Here is an 18,049-nt window from a genome sequence, read left to right on the forward strand (position 1 = left end):
TTTCTTTCTTTCTTTCTTTCTTTCTTTCTTTCTTTCTTTCTTTCTTTCTTTCTTTCTTTCTTTCTTTCTTTCTTTCTTATATCCCAAATAAAAAAAAGAACAAATAAGGACTATTGAGTGAGAGATGTACTAGTATATAATTATTCCTTATGGTTATTCCATAATAATTAGCTGACTCATTTTTAATATCAAAATCAGCTCATTTATGTACCTCTGTATGTGGGACCTAAGTGCTCCTTATGTATGTGCTAAGCGAAGCACAGTCCTAATTGACTGAGAAGCTATTCATGACTGTAACTTTACTCATTGGTTGAGGAGATAAGAGTTGGGTCTTGCCAGCTTTTTCTGCCACAGAATATGTCAGTTGTATTTGGACATTCACGCTTTATTGCTGTTGATTATTCATAAGTTGGTTGCCATCCCACTTGGAAAGAAGATAGGTGGTCCAGAAAATGGCACTTTATCAAAACTTCCATTCAACACACACTTACTATCATATGTCCATGCTCTCTTACCTTTTTCTGGGCCCCTTACATACAGGATATATTTTCTTAGAAAATAAAAGCCTGCCTTGAACATTGGTTTTCCTAAGTAAAGATCACGTAAGGTGCAAATATACTTCTAAGGTGGAATGGTCCAATATCAAATACAGATATTTTTTATTTAGTGTTTTAGATTATCTGTGCAAGGCTCTTTTTGAGTAGAGTTAAGAGTTAACAGTCAAATGCCCAAGATCACTACTCAGATTGTCATGATTTAGGAAATAAAGCCACACTCTTTCCCAGAAGCCATGGAAATTTGTAAAGATTACACTGCTTGGGTAACCAAGAACCAGAGACTAGATAGCTGAGAGACCTAGGGTTAAAAATAAGATAAAAAAATTTAAAAACCAAGCCAAAACCAAAACCAGACAAAAACACCTTACAAATGAACAACAAGAAAAAGCAATAAAATGTTTCCTAATGACATTCTGCTGTCCTCATAGATTAGTGCCTTTTCCAGTTATTATCAGAGAGCAGCTGACGGGAACAGATGCAGAGACCCTTATGTGAAGAGACAGAGTTGTAATTAGAGATCTCCATCAAATCCTTCCCCTCAGAGCTCAAGGGATCCCATAGAAGAAAAGGCAGAAAGATTAAGAGCTGGGGGGGGGTGGGTGGAGGACAGCAAAAGAACAAGGCCCTCTGAATTCACTAAGCAAAGTGCAGAATAGCTCACAGAGATGACAGCAAGCACAGGGCCTAGAGGCTTCTGCAACAGGTCCTCTGTGTATATGTTGTAGCCATTAGCTTAATATTCTTATGGGACTCCTGACTGTGAGAACAAATGGATCCCTGACTCTTGAACCTGCTCTTGGGACCCTTTTACTCCTGTTGGGTTGCTGTGTCCAACTTTGATATTATAGGCTTTCCTTTTCTTATTATTATATTTTATTTTGTCATGTTTAGTTGTTATCTCTTGTATGTGGGTTCTTGAAGCCTGTTCTTTTCTAACAAAAAACAAAACAAAACAAAACAAAACAAAAAACATAAAGGGAATGGATCTGGAGGGGCAGGTAAGTGAGGAGAACTGGAGAGAAGTTGAGAGAGAACCTATAATCATGATATATTGTATGAGAAAAAGAATCCATTTTCAATAAAAGAAAAATAAAGTAAAAATTAAAATAAACGTTCTTTCCTAAAAAATTATTGCTACCAGCTACTGTGTTAATGTAGAAAGTGTTGATTGACAATTTGTGTTTCAAACAATATGCAGAGTTTATAGAAATTTAATTTTCTTCAATAACTGAAAAAATAAAAGCAAAATTTTTAAAACTTTAAAAAAAAAACCCAACCAACAAAACAAATAAAACCCACACAGAATAATTGAGGAGTGTGATATGTGCAAAATTCGGGTATATTTCCAAATGTACAGTTTAGAGTAATGTTTGATGACAATTGTATTTTATTATGATTCAAATGAGCTACCTACATATACTTTAGGAAATATTAATCTTTCCTCCCTTGTCCTCATAAAAGAGTCATTGGTATATTTACGAATCAACAGAAGTAGGATGTTTAAACTGAGACTTTGAGTAGGATTAACAGATATGTCCTTCTGACACTATCATGATAGTTGGTGGGTTAACTTAACTAGACTCATCACTGGACTTCCCATTGGAAGTCCCATTAGGGAGCTGACAATATCCATCAGAAACTTGCCAACCAGCTGGAACTCATAATGGGTGTATTGGCCCCCAAATCTCTAAGAGGTGAGCATGTTTTGATCTGCTGTGTTGGCATCTAGCAGGAATACAGTGTGTTACTTCTTGAGATAGGTAAGACACAGGATGACCTAGTGACTGGGATCACAGGCGTGTGCTTTCCTGCCCAGCTATTGCTCAAGTCAGCCAGTCTATATATATTTCTTATGTCAACCTAAACTCGTCACTGCATGAAGAGACCTATATTCCTTTGAACAAATTTTCATCACTTCTTGCATTTTTCATGTATTCTAAATGAAATGAATACATCAACAGGAAGTGAAGATATTCTCACAATACTCAGTGTTACTTAAGCACAACAGTATTAGAATTACTGGAATTGGTGGATAAATAGAAATAGTTGACATTACCAAAGTAATAGCTGTATTTAATGCCAGCTTTGGGTTTCCTAAGTGAACCTCACCTCCAGGTTGGACAGGGTACAATGGCAAGGAGAAAAAGCGCACACTACACTTTAAAATAAAGCAAGATAGTGATGGCAACCTCAAAAATGGTCAAGAGAGGAGATGTTGCTACTCACTTAGTAGACTTTAGTCCTAAGTTACGGTTGCATGTAATCCCCTGACAGTTTTCCCAGCCACCTGAAGAGAAACTGGCAAACAAAATGCGTGTCATCAGGTGGGTGCTCAATTGCCAGTGGTAGACAGGAGTGAATATTCTTTCTTCAGAAAGCTGCATTACTGATGGGAGACAGATTACTCAATTCTGCTTTCAGATATTTAACTGGTGCTCAGGACTGACTGGTGCCCTCAGGGGTGGGGAGCATCTGACATTGAGAAATTGAGTAATATGCAGCCAACCACAATAACAGCCTTATCAGGCTTGAAAAGGCTCCTAAAGTTTCCCACGGAACTAGAAACTATCTCTGGACCCCATCACCATCATTGTCATTATCAGTGTCTTCCTTTGTATTATTGGAAAAATCTCTTATTCTGAGCTGCATAAAGCATTGCAGAAGCATTTCATAGGAGATTTTACAGATTTCCCCCTCTTAATTTGACATCTAACTGGATGCCCCATTAAAAAGGGCTATCTGTTTGGAAACACATACAAAACATGCTTTGTAGGGACCATTTATGAAAAAGGCCATTTTCGCTTTTTAAAATATAAGCAGGTTATTTCATAATAGTTGTATATTAAATTTTGTCTCCGCTGTAGGACTATAATAGTATTTATGCTAAATTTTTATAAAATAGTTTAAAATGACCCATCAATTCTTCCCCTTTCACTGCAATGAGAGTGTCTATATCCTGAAGGGCACATTCAGATGGTGATATTACTAATGATCCTGTGCTATGTAATTGTATGGTGAAAATTAATTGAGTAAGCTATCAGAGTTGGTACCAATACCAAGTGTCATGTTGAAAGAAAGTTGTTCCTGGCTCAAGGATGATTGCAATATAAAAAGCTGATTTTGGAGATCTCTTCATTATTTTCTTCATGAAGGAGACAAGACCTCAAAAGGGACACAGCACCACATGTAATTGAATGAGTCAAAGCTTTGTCTTCTCTGACCAGACCTGGGTTATAGTCCTGGGAGACCAGGAATGAGCTTTTCCTTGAATACTCCCATCTTTAAAGCACTAAAAATCACAGAGGGCTTCAGGAGACAGAGACAACTTTTAGACAGTATGGGACACACTTAGCTAATTATTATTTAGCTAAGTTTTCATCCTTGCTTTGCTTCTTTTATCCTCCTCCTCCTCCTCTTCTGAGTGCTAGACACTAAATTTAAGGGCTTTGGCATACCGGTTCAGTACTCTGCCTCTGAAACATTCCCTCTTTAAGTCACTTGTGTGCAGGGGGATTCAGAGGAGCAGAGGGTGGTGGCTCTTACCTATGTTCTCGCTCTTCAATCTGTACATTTTTTTTTATTGTTCTTAGACTTTGTAAGCAGCCTTGTTCCAGCTACGCTTTTGAGGGCTGTTGTACACTTGGTCTCATAATGAGTCTCAACACTCATCCTTTTCCTGTTCTGGTGTTTCCAGCTTCCCTGGCTGTCGAGCCTCCCTGTGGGCATTATGCACAGCCTCAGTGGTCATGTGAACGAATCTACCAACCTTCTCATCTAGGTGTGTGTGGGCTTTAAGTGATATTCAGTGTAAAACATGAATTCAAATATCCTTTAGATATTCGTTAAGCCTGCCGGTAACTCACCAACAGCACCAAAGCAGGTCCTTTATCTTTTATTTCTCCTATAATTCTCCCTCAAGGGACCTGATTCTTTGCCCATTGGAAGGTTATTGCTGAACTGGAGCTAACTGAATAATAGCAAGAGGTTAGTTTGTTGGTTCCTTGAAAAAGAAAATGCTGCTGCCTGCCGCAGGAGAAGAATGATGCACAAAGAGGCCTCTTACTCTTGAAGCATACGCAACATTAAAAATATGTACAGTTCACTCTGAAAGTTTTCTACTTTGTCCAGTGGAGCATCAACATTACATTAAACAGAGGAGCCAACTAAAGGCGGGAGCAGAGGGACCATTTTAAAAGGCCAGTGTAGCTGAGATATACACTTGCAGTGAAAATGACCAGGAGTGGGTTTTTAAAGAATTTCTCCACACCTTTTATGCATCCGATGTGAGTGGCAAATAGTGAGCGGGGAAGCGTCAGCACTGAGGCCAGTGGTGATGCCGCAGGGTTGGAGACACAAACAATGACACACAACAGAAGGCTTGTCCACGAGCTTCCAAGCAGAGATGGGCAGGGCAGGCAGGGCTAATAGGACGAGGACCTCTTGACGAATACGAGTTGCCGCTACCATCTCGGTAAGTACCGCAAGGTGAACGGCACTGGCTTGATGCCATGATAAGCAAATCAAATGATTCTGAACAACGGGAACCCTCCAATTCCAGAAAGCAAAGAGAGCAGAATTATGAAATAGTTTCCTGTAGATGCAAGGAACAGATTGCTTCTGATCTGTAGTCACCACATGCCGAACCACACTGATCTCAGTGACATCAGCAATGACCTTTAAATACAAAGGGCTGAGTGAGAGAGGCTGCTCTGACAGGAAATAAGTAACTCTGACACCCCACAACAGAGGGCTTTGCCAGTTACCAGCTGGTAGCATGGATGAGCTATTTTTGGCTACATAAATGGCTGTATTACATCTACACAAAGGAAATATAAGGAATAAACCCCAAATAAGGTGTATCTGATAGAAAGCAAGGTGGTATTTTTAAGTAACATTTTAGACATTTGGTTAAATGACAGTTTTGGAATAGACAGCCATTGACCCCTTAGATTTGAGAAGCCCGTCTCTTACTCAAGATCACAACACTACCACATAGGAAATAGCTTCTAAAATGTCTGACCCAAGTGGCCAAAGATTTCATCACTAATCAAGGAGAACAGAATTAGAGCCCACATTTAACATCTTTGAAAGCAGAACAAGTCCTTAGTTAAAAATCACACTGGAAAATTCTTAAAAAATGGTATCCTTATCTTGGAAAAGCCCAAATTAATCTCTGAGGAGATCTCAGTAATAGGGCTGTATCTTTCTCTTGTATAGTATTTTTTTTAAAGATTTATTTATTTTATGTATATGAGTGTTCTATCTGCATTTAGACCTGCCAGAAGAGAGAATCAACTCACATTATGGATGGTTGTGAGCCACCATGTGGTTGCTGGGAATTGAACTCATGACCTTTGGAAGAGCAGACAGTGCTCTTAACCACTGAGCCATCTCTCCAGTCCCCTTGTATGGTATTGCTACTTCCTTGCAATGCTTGGTAAGCAATGCCACTTCTTGCAGATAACCTAACGACTCTGCATATACAATGAGCTCCCTGACAACTGCACCTCAGACTGAAAAGGAAGATTTATTAACCACATTTGGCATCCCACAAACAGAGGCTCAAAGCAAATGTTATTTACGCCATCACTGGAAAGTCCCCAGGAGATACTTGATAAATATCCTTGTTACATCATCAGATACAAAATTATTGGGCATTTGATTTTCTTTCACTTGTCAAACTCTACAACTTGGTTTTTCCCGTGTCTGAGGATTTTGTATGCTAGAGCTGTGCCTTTTTTTTTTTTTAATTCCCGGTGCTTTATCTTAGCTGAGTATGACAGTAACTTAGAAAAAGCTTTGTCTGGGGTAGTCTTTAAGGCTTGATTGGCAAGGTGCCTTACACACCGTTATAAGGAGATATCCCCCCGCCCAGCAGCAGCGGCAGTGGCGGCGGCGCTGATGAAAAGCAGACATGGGCCACATATTGCTGATTTCCAGTCAGTGTGAGATGGTGGTCATCTTCATACACAGACTTGAGTCCCCCCCCCCCATTTTCCCAGCTCTTCCACGCAAGGCATTCATGAGTTACCTGGAGCATTGCCCCTGGCTTTGGAAGCTTATTGTATACCACCGTCCACATGGAAGAACACTTAATTTATTATATTGAGTAGACTATTCTCAGCTCGTTACAGTGATTTCTCACAAACCCCCATCTTAATTTTTTTTTTTTTTGGATTTTCCCTCCCTCTTTCCTTTCCTCCCTCCCTCCTTATCTCCAAAAAATGTAGCAGAAGAGCCTTTGAAAAAAAGTTTATTCTGGAGGAAGTACAGTCTGGCATTGTGACCACAGGTAAAATTTAGAAGTTCTAATAACTGGTCATGGCAGAGCCACCAAGTGTTTGGAACTGTCTCAGGTGCTGAATTCTTCGTGGTTTCTCAGGCACACAATCCTTGAGTACAAATAATCAAAGTATGAAATTTTCATAGGAACTTAACAAAATTCCTGGAATGAGAGCCCAACTTTGAATTCTAACTGTATTTTTGGGATGGTTGTTTAAACACAGGTGTACCAAACTAATAATAAGAAATTGCGTATTTTTTTTTCTGGGGCAAATTCTCTCCCATGACTTTCAACCTTTTTAGAATAAAAATAACATACAAGAAATTTCAATTTGTTTACATAGAATAGCAAGCAATTTAATAACCATGGTGCGGTTATTAACCTAAGTATCCAATAGATGAATGGGTGAAGTAATCGTGCTACATATACACAATGGAATGCCACTTAGCCTTAAAAATGGTAATTCCCGTTGGGCATGGTGGCACACGCCTTTGATCCCAGTACTCAGGAGGCAGAGGCAGGTGGATCTCTGTGAGTTTGGGGCCAGCCTGATCTACAAAGCCGGTCCAGGACAGCCAAGGCTACATAAAGAAATCCTGACTCATAAAAACAAAAAAAGGGTAATTCTAATTTTTAATAACATGTACAACCCTAGATATCATATTAAGTAAAAAAGGCTGAGGATGGAGGGTCCTGATCCCACGTGTTCCCTGGCCTGGTGGATCTTGTATCCTTTGCACCACAAAGGAAAGAGAAACGTTTCTTTCCTGAAACTGCTTCTTGCCAGGTTTTTGGTTGCAGCAGTGAAAAAAAGCAGTGAAATGATTATAGTAAACAGCAATACTCCACGGCTTTACTTACATATGGTATCTAAAAAGATTAATTAATAGAAGCAAGGAGCAGAACAGTGATTGTTAGGGAGTGGTGAGCTGTGGGCTTGGCAGATTAGCTCGAAAGCCACAAAATTGTAATTAGAAACAAACAATAAATTCAAGACATTTGTTCTATAACATGATGACTGTGGTGATGGATTTTGGTTTTCACTTTGATTGGTTAAGGACCACATAGGCATCTGTGAAGCACACACCTGGATGTGTCTGTGAGGATGACAACAGGAAGAATTACCTGAGTGCATAAGATCCACCCAGAATATGTGTCAGTGGGCCTCCTAGACTGGATAAAAAGGGGGAGAGGAAAAAGCCATCTGGACTCTGGCATTCTTCTTCCCCTGCTTACCAGTTTACTGTGGTCTGAATAAGCATGTTCCCATTTCTGCAAAAGGGAGCTGGCTCTGCCACCATGTTTTGTCTGCCCTGATGGTTTGTGTCCTTTGAACCATGAGTTAAGAACCGTTCTTTCCTGAAACTGCTTCTTGTCAAGTATTGGGTGATGGCACTGAGCGAAATAACCCAGCGGTTATAGTATACAGCAACATACTGTTGGCTCGGACATTTCTAAGAGCTGCTCTCATAAGAGAATAAGGAGGTCAGACAGTGGATAGGTTACCATCAGCTCACCAGCCAGAGCATATCAGAACAATGTGCTGTATTTAGTCAACTTGGATGCTCCTCAGGTGTCAGTGGAGAAACAAAGAACAGCGGGTGATTGTGATGGATCTTACCATGTAGTGCAGAAGAAAACGGGGCTATTATAACCTTCTGAACTGAGGAAGAAAAGAAGTCTATAAAACTTCTGCGGATAAGTCTGCTCATAAAATTCTGTCTAAATTACGAATAGAGCTACCTCAAGATCTAGCTATACCACTGCTAGGCACATATCCAAAAGATGCTCAAGTATAGAACAAAGACATTTGCTCAACCACGCTAGTGGCAGCTTTATTCGTAATAGCCAGAATCTGGAAACAACCCAAATGTCCATCAACTGAGCAATGGATACAGAAACTGTGGTACATTTACACAATGGAATACTACTCAGCTATTAAAAACAAGGAAATCATGAAATTTGCAGGCAAATGGTGGGAACTAGAAAAGATCATCCTGAGTGAGGTATCCCAGAACCAGAAAGACACACAGGGTATATATTCACTTATAAGTGGATATTAGACATATAATATAGGATAATCATACTAAAATCTGTACACCTAAAGAAGCTAAACAAGAAGGAGGACCCTGTGTAAGATGCTCAATCCTCATTCAGAAAGGCAAATGGGATGGACAGCAGAAGAGGGAGAAAACAGGAAACAGGACAGGAGTCTACCTTCGAGGACCTCTGAAAGACACTACCCAGAAGGGTATTAAGGCAGATACTGAGACTCATAGCCAAACTTTTGACAAACAGTGTGCAGGGAATCTTATGAAAGAAGGGGGAGATAGAAAGACCTGGAGGGGGCTGAATCTCCACAAGGAGAGCAACAGAACCAAAAATATCTGGGCCCAGGGGTCTTTTCTCAGGCTGATACTCCAACCAAGGACCATTCATGGATATAACCTAGAACTCCTGCACAGATGCAGCCCATGGCAGCTCAGTCCCTGAGTGGGTTCTCTAGTAAGGGGAATACAGGCTGTCTCTGACATGAACTCAGTGGCTGGTTCTTTGATCATCTCTCCCTTGAGGAGGGTACAGCCTTGCCAGTCCACAGAGGAAGACAATGCAGCCAGTTCTGATGAGACCTGATAGGCTAGGGTCAGATGGAAGGGGAGGAGGACCTCCCCTATCAGTGGACTGGGGAAAGGGCATGGGCAGAGAAGAGTGATGTAGGGCTGGATTAGGGGGGGATGAGGGAGGGGGCTATAGCTGGGATACAAAATGAATAAATTGTAATAAATAAAAAATTTAAAAATAAAGGAAGAAAAATAATAAGAGAAAATTTTGTCTAGTATTACTGTATCTGTAACTTCTCCTTAGGCATCTGCCAATCATGTTAGCCCATAACCCATGACTGCCTATAAAGCTATCAATGAGATAGCTTTGTCTCTGGATGTTACCTTGGCATTTGATATCTACAATTCTTTGTGCCCTCATAATAGCCTAAACTACATAGTTTTGCATACTGGCCTGGGAATCCCAGGTTGCTATGAAGAGGGCCAAATGAAAGAATGGACAGAAGGTAAGTATCCTAAAATGCTTCAGTGAGACAATAACAAAAACAGGTCAACCAGAGAAAACTCTGATTATTTGTAGATCTCAGTTTAGAAATCTAAATGCATAGAAAGCAAACCTGAAGCCCCATGACACTTGCACTTGAAATTCTAAACAGCTGGGTTTCAGAGGCAAGAGGATAGGTGCTCAGGGCATTGTCACTAAGTGTCTTTGGAGCTGATAATGAGTCACCCACACTGTCCTCTCTGGTAATATGTATTGTAAGAAAGCAGGCTCTAGTGTCTGAAGTATTAAGCCCTGCAGCTAGCACATACTTTCATTAAAGGGAGAAAATTGCACAGGCTCAGATTGCACTGCTTCCTCCATAACAATATTGTCTTATTTATATGACAGGGAGGCCTACGGTATACTGTGCTGTCTATTCTTTCTGAGTATATGCCGAGCCTATTAAGCTTTGTCAGGTGAATTGGCTTGTCAGGGCCATGGAAGAGAAGATGGCAGCTGGCTGACTGGAGTGTTGTTTGAGAAGCTCTAAAAAACTTTCCTGATGGGAGTGCCATGTGAACATTTAAAACTCTGCACTCTTTGTGAGGTAACCTTGATTACATTTAGTTAGTACAGTTATATTCATTGAATGGAAGAGTCTAGCAACCTTAACCTTCCAGGTTGACCTGTTGGTGACTGCAAAGTTTCTGTGATTTGTAGATGGAAGACAGCCAGTGGGAAAAAGTCTGGGTTGGCTTCACAAATGGTCATGGTAAAAGACTAGCTGAGTCTTAAAGACTGAGGTTGAAATATATTATATGGTCTTATCCTTCCTTTACAGCTAAAATACAGAGGTGCAAAATTAAGGGGAAAATATGGAAAACACTTAGATGATAGGAAATGCCAAGCAGTAATTTCTCTTTCTGCTGCTCATTGCTGCCAGTCGTGTGCCCATGACTGGGAGGATCTTTGTCTAACACTGTGGAACTAAGCCATACAGCATTTTAGTCATGGAACAAAAAAGGTAATGTGTGTTGTTAAAACTGACCGTTTTCTGTGATAGGAAGCCCATAAATGCCAAATGTAATTACAGTCATTATTTTTGAATGAGTGTAGTAATTAATTCAGACTGAAAGGCTAACTTCTTTTTATGTTTTGTTCCACAAAGAAAGATGAGTTATTCAATGTAATTATTGTCTCTTTAATAAACACATGGCCCTTAAAGTTATCCAGGTGGAGACTTAGTGTAAGAACAGTGTTAATGAAGAGCTCCTCTCACCGTATATGACTTCAGTGTTGTTTTCATACAGGAGAATGTGAAGTGCCCTCTACAGGTAACCTCTTGGCCTCACAATCTTCAAGGAGGAAAAAACACAATGCTGATTATACAGTAGCCATCTCACTAATTAATATCGAGAAAACCAGGTTCATTTAAAAACCTGAATCAAGACATTTCCCTTCTTTTGCTATTTAAGAAATTTTTTGGAAATAAATAGATCTCATACCTAACAAACTGAAGCTATATACCAGATTTTCCAATAAACAAAGAAAGAAAAGATAATCCTTCATCCATCTTGCTTTGACATTTCCTTTGTCACCTTTCCTTTTTAGCTGAAAACATCCTTAGGTGCTCCCTCTGAGAAAATTACCCCTACCCTGTCTCTCCATATACCCACCCATCATTTTTTTTCTTGAGATAAGGACTTTCCATCTCTTGTAAATACACTGTATGGAAGCAGAGATGCTGTGCCTGAGGAATGGTGATTAAGAAGCCCAGCCACTGGCCTTGTCCTCAATCCTATCCCTGTGTCCCAACCAGGAATGAAGTTGACCATCTTCATGAACCCTAGGAGACTCTGGGGCTCAGGACGAAAATGAGTTTCCAGGAGATAGAGTGACTTGTCATTGACTAACAAATTATTATAGAGGCGGAGATTCTGCAGAATTTTCTAATTTGCCACATATCTTTCTGTTTAGAAAGCACAGAAATTAATTGGAAAAAGTCTTTTATTTTAGCTAGTAGGACATGTTATGCCTGACTCGAACTTTGAAAATCTAAAGAGCTTTTAAACTTCAAACGTAAAACCACTCACATTAAAAAAAAAAAAAAAAAAAAAAAAAAAAAAAAAAAAAAAAAAAAAAAAGGCAAAGGACTTTCATCAGTGTATGAAAAGATGGTCATTATCATTAGATGTCAAGGAAATGAGAATGAAACCACAGTAAAATAACATTTGACATTTTCCTGGAAGGGTGTAACCAAAAGTATAGGTACTGACAAGCATTGGTAAGGCTCTGGCCAAATCAGACGCCCCGGTCTCCATAGGTGGAAATATGCAATGGTTGGGCACTGTGCTGGCTCCCCAGATGTGTAAACGGAAGAGGTACTGTAGGTGAAGTTCCCTGGCTCTGCACCTTTAGGCAAACATCTAAGAGAAACCTGTTAGTCAGCAGCTCTCAACCTGTGGGTCATGCCATGTTTGGGGTCTAACAACCCTTTCACGGGAGGTGCCTCAGAGCATTAGAAAACATAGATATTTATGTTGTAATCCATAACAGAAGCAAAATTACAGTTCTGAAGTAACAGCAAAATAATTTTATGGTTGGAGGTCACCACAACATGAGGAACTATATTAAAGGGTCACAGCATCGGGAAGATTGAGAGCCACTGCTGTGCTGGAAGTAAAATTTCACAGCAGCTTTGTTCATAAGGGCACCCTAAAACAAACAGCCTATGGGACCATCAACTCATACATAGCTGAGTAAAATGGGATATGGCTACACAGTGGGGTCAGACTGGACACTGAAAGCAACCGAGATACTGTTGCATGCTTGGACATGGATGACTCTTGAAATTTTGCTGAGAAGGACCCCCCATGGGGCAAGGTGGAAGACCCCTAGAGGCCTGGCCCCCACTAAGATGAGCAATTAAATGGTGGAGAGATGAAAGAGAAAGAGAAGCAGAATGGATTGTGCACACACTATGAAGAGAGGCAGAACTGGAGACTCAAGGGTAGTGAGGAACCACCTGGTGTGAGTAGTCTGTGTTGCCACCCAAGGTCATGGTGAGGTCCTGGACACTCCTGCCACCAAAGGCCATGTCTGTGTCCATGGCCTTGAAACAGCAGGGCTCTGTCTTGATGTCCATGGCACATGTTACCACCAAAGTCCTTGTGGATGTGCCTGGTCCGGACTTGCTCCCTCGGACCCTGTAGATGCCCAATGGCTGTGTGGAGCTCTCCCTGCCCCTCACCACCTGTGGCAGTCAGGAGAGCCCGCCCTGCCCCTTGCTGGCTGCAGCATTTAGGAGAGCCTCACCCCCACCTCACCCAAGCAGCACAGTAGAGCTAGGTCTGGTAGAGGAGGCATGGGTGAGATGCCCTGGGGGGCATGAATGCTTGGGTGAGGTGGCCCCCACCCGCTGCAGGCTGCTGAACTTGGGAGAATGAGCCCCATCCCTGGATGGGGCAGTGCTGGAGAGCTGGAGGCTTGAGCTCAGAACCAGCAGGCTTTCCAGCTCAGCTAACACCCAGGCCCAGATCTGGGACTTTGAGTTGGCCCACTCCAACATCTGCTCCATCTATGAATTGCACATGAAGGGGCCAGTCCTGCAGATCCAAAGCAGCAGGATCTCTGTGACACAGGCCAACAACAGGATATATGAGAGGAGTCCCAATGAGGATCTAATATTGACAGTGTAGCAGAAGCCAGAGGCCTTGAACCAGACCAATGACTCACTGCAATGAACATTTGCAAGTAAAGCTCTTTGGGCAAAAGGCTATACAGTGTGACACACCACAGGTTCCACAACAAGATGTTTTACTTTTTATTTTTGGTTTTCTTGATATGAGTGGGATTGGGGTGCATGATGTGAAATTCACAAAGAATCAATAAAAAGTTTTAAAAAATAGGCTGAGTATAATAAGCCAGTTACTACACGCTGCCCATCACATGATTCTGTTTATATGAAATGCCCAGAACAGGAAAACCTATAAAGACAGGAAAATTGGTAATTGCTTATAGCAATTGAGTTGAGATGAGGAAGGGGAAGGGAGGGAGGTATTGCTAGACATGATGACTTGTTTTTGAAGAATGTGATGAAAATATTCCCAGTGAAACCCAGTTATGATGTGATTCTACAACCTTTGAATGTGTTAAAAACACTGGGTGACATATTTTAGATGGGGAAATTTCGTGGAGTGTGAATTACATAAAAGAACACAGGAAGATGAGGGATAGTGCTGCCCTCTCAAAGGACAGTCTTCTATGTGTACTGAAAGACCTTCACGGTTAGTGCCGTGCCAGAGTAAACACGAAGAGGATCAGGTTATCAACATGTAGGCTCGAGCTTCTGAAGTGGAGAGAATTATCTTTTGATGGGGAGATGATGTTTTCTGTCAGAGTCACTAATAAGCCAGAAGGCGGAGGCCTACTTTTTACTACTTTGTGACCCTGAGATCAGAGTCGTTATAAATCTAGGGGCTTGAGGGGTCTATCTGCAAAGGGGAAATTTCTTCCATCCTTCTTCTTTTTAACCGTTATGCAGTAAAATTCGAGCACTGAAGTTGCAATGTGCACATCGCCAAATCCTTTCCTAGTTTCAGGTACAACTAAAAGGCCCATTACAACCCCCTTGCAAGACAGATAACATTTCCCTAGCATGTCATTATCACCACAGATGGCAATAAGATGAAGTGATCTGCCAGCTCCCTGGAGGGCAAAGTGTTGATGTCATCAGCTCTGCCCGGAAGCTCTGGTAGAAACTACGTGTCCCTCCTCCTGCTAAGCATACTCTTTAATCATCTTTGTCGGTCATTCCAGTAGCAGTTGCTTCTTTTAGTAAGTTCAGTGTAGTGGGCGGTGAGTCAGTGTGCAATGTATTATCTCTGGGAGATCACATATTACCCTTATGTTTTTAGGAAAGGGCATGCCGGAACAGGCTGTTTCTGAGGTGGAAACACTTTCAGCAAAATTTCACTCCGAATTTTAGTTAAGTGATTCTGCCTACCCATTAAAGTGAAACCCCAATGTCGTTAAACCTCAAGAACTACACAATTAACTGTCAGGATATAGTCTCATTAAATTTTGAATTGGTAGAAGGGGACTCCCTGGGGACAGAGGATAAAAATTGGAGACATAGGGGTTGGCCCAGGAGTTAAAAGGTGAAGAAGAAAGTTTTTAGAAGCAAAGCTCTCGTTGTGACCCATGATTGCCTGAGGCTCTGAGAGATGAGTGGGACAAAAGATGTGTTTGTATTGCTCCTTTTCTCATCACTGCAGCCAAATACCTAACAGGAAGCAATTTGAGGGAAGAAGGATTTGTTCTGGATCTTGGTCTCAAGGGAAACATGGGAGAGGATATCCTGCAGGTACATGTCTCTGTGGATGTGGGGGAAACTGTAGCTTTCTCGCATCTCGCATCTGTTTCACATCAGTGAAACAGAAAACAGGATTCTGGGGCCCATTCTCCAGTGACCCACTTCTTTCAGAGAGGTCTCACCTCGTACAAGTACTACAATGTTCCTGAAAAGCCCTTCCGGTGGGGACCAAGTGTTGAACAAACGTGTCTATGGGGAACAGTCCATTCCAAATCACAGTAAGTGTCCACAAGGCCAACTCCTGTGAGCAGAGGAGAGCAACTTTCCCAATGGGGGTACAGATCATTGACAGGGTTGCAAAGAAGTCTGTTTACATGGAGATAGAAACAAGACAGGAAAATGGTCTCCCAGTCTCCAAGGATCGAAGGCTAACATTGTGGTCTCATGGCATCTCTGTTTGGTTAGCACTCTGGCTGCCAAAAAATGTCTGGGTATTTATTTTAGCCTTCTCTTTAAACATTAATTCTTCAAACTGGGCTCCCTCACATGGGGCCTGTGGCTGTTTCAAGATTCACAGAAATGAGTTGGGACAGATGCTCCCTAGAAGTAGAAAATTTCTAGAGAAAGAAAGTATGACACTAATGATAAAAGTCCATATATTTCTATTTGTCTAGGGTGCTGTATGCAACAAAAGGCTGAACCAGAGGATTTCCAAAGCCACAAGACAATGTAGGACTGGTATGTGCCTATAAAGCGAAATGGATGTTGATTGATGAATGTATCCAATGAAATCACAAGTGGGAAGAGAAAGGTAGAGAGTGTTATGCAGTGATAAATAGTCAAAACAGAAACAAAATGTGTCCCACTTGACAAGGCAGCAAGAGGGGAGGTAGAGGCAGAGACACGGCACTGTGTGAACAGGCACAAGAGTTTATTCAACACAGATCCACCCCAAACTCAACAAAACCTTTGTAAACCTGTAGACAAGTCAGTTCTAATGACCTCCAAGCTTCCTCCCAAATGTCTAAGATTGAGTTAAACTTACAATATGTTTCTTCTGGTGGCCAAAGTCTGTGTCATAGGCTTTTGTGAATTCTTTTTATCACTACCCTCACCATAGTGAACAGACATTGTCTAACACTCACATGTGTCTCACAAACTCCCTAAGGACCAAAAAACATGTTGGTGTTATACACTACAAACTGCTCACTGCCTGAGCAGCTAATAAGTATTTTCTGGTTGTAGGAATCATTAAATAACGAATACATTTAACTTACTTGAATTGTTTGAAAATTGATACCTAACTGTATTGATTTAACAAATAAGTAACATTCTGCCAACTAGAATAGGTAGAGGATCAATCATTGTATTAACCAGAAAATTTCTCATTGTTGTTCAGGAGAATAAGAACTTCAGTTGACTTTCAGAAAATGAAATGTAATGAGCACTGATAAAGAAAATTATGAATCAAATAAAAAGGATTATTGTCGCAAGCTGACATGTAATATCAAAGCACCATCAGTCTTTTACTAAGTTTTGTAACAGCCAGGCTAAAAGGACTATGGGAAAATAGTAGCAATGCAGAGAGGGGATAAAGAAAAGCTGTAGACTTAAGGGAACTTTTAAAATACCATGGCCTAAAATATTATGAGAAGTAATTATTATTAATGTCTAGTAAAGGAGATTCTAAGTTGTGACAAAGAATCGTGTGAACATGAAAGTGTATTTTCTTCTCATTAAAATCACTTATGTCTGAAAAAAATTTTTTTTCATTTGAACCACCTTAAAGAGCATTTCCAGCTGTTCACACTCCCCAGAGCAGGTGGCAGGCCTCACTTCTCAGAAAGCCTGAGAAATTCTCCTGATAAAAATCATGGCTAATGATTTTTTTTTTGTTTTGATCATGAAATGAAAAGTTACTAGGTGAGAACAAGCTGAGAAGCTATGCGAGGCCTGTTCCTTGCTGCCCTGCATTCTATCTGTGAACTCGGTGTGCAGGGCATTACATGTGGCTCTGAATTTAATTAAAAGACATGCCAGGACAGATGAATTCTAGTTTAAGCTGTATCACTGAGGGGCCGTGGGACCTTGGCCAAGGTGCACGACCATTTTGAATCCTGAGAGCTGTATATTACCCCTCCTCGGGGCTGCTTTCTCTCTGAAAAAAGAACTGAAAAGGTCAATGCCCTTCCTTGGATCATTTAAGTCTATGACATAGCCCAAGTAAGTTTTCATTAAAAAGTGGTTAGATATGTAAAGCTAGCAATTGGACTCAGCAAAGCAGAGCTTCAGAAAAAGCTCAAGTTTGAGTCTCAGTTCTGACACTTGACCTTCTGGGGAACTTTTGGGAAGTCCTGTACACCTCAGTCTCCTCGATTATGGAGCAGGGGCAACAAAATGAATACTTTCCCACAGGATTGTGATCCCAGTGAGAGCCACTGCCATGAAGCGCAGGCGAAGCATCAGGTGAGGCAGTGAGGCCTGCTCAAGCATCTGCCTGCCAATGCTCTCATGAAGTTATTTTCTTCTTTACAGAATTTCTGTGTGTGTGTGTGTGTGTGTGTGTGTGTGTGTGTGTGTGTGTGCGCGTGCACGCGAGCATGTATGTACACTGAATGTATAGAGCAGAGGACAGCCTCGGGTGTTGCTGTCAGTGTTGTCGACATTAAATTCTTTTATTTATTTAATTATTTAAAATTTTTTTATTAATTACACTTTATTCACTTTGTATTCCCCCTGTGGTTCCCTTCCTCCTCCCCTCGCAATCCCTTCCTTACTCCCTTCTCCATGCATGCCCCTCCCCAAGTCCACTGATAGGGGAGGTCTTCTTTTCCTTCCTTCTGATCCTAG

The 18,049-nt window shown here is 41.1% G+C and overlaps 1 protein-coding gene across 3 annotated transcripts in view; it reads right to left on the bottom strand.

Moving 5' to 3' along the window:
* Positions 1 to 18,049, bottom strand: part of Lhfpl3 (LHFPL tetraspan subfamily member 3) — a 453,371-nt gene that overhangs the window by 211,116 nt on the left and 224,206 nt on the right. The gene's annotated exons all lie outside the window — the stretch shown is intronic.

The sequence above is a fragment of the Psammomys obesus genome, unplaced genomic scaffold, assembly GCF_907164565.1.
Source record: "Psammomys obesus unplaced genomic scaffold, mPsaObe1.curated_primary_1811, whole genome shotgun sequence".
In the NCBI taxonomy this organism is placed as follows: domain Eukaryota; kingdom Metazoa; phylum Chordata; class Mammalia; order Rodentia; family Muridae; genus Psammomys; species Psammomys obesus.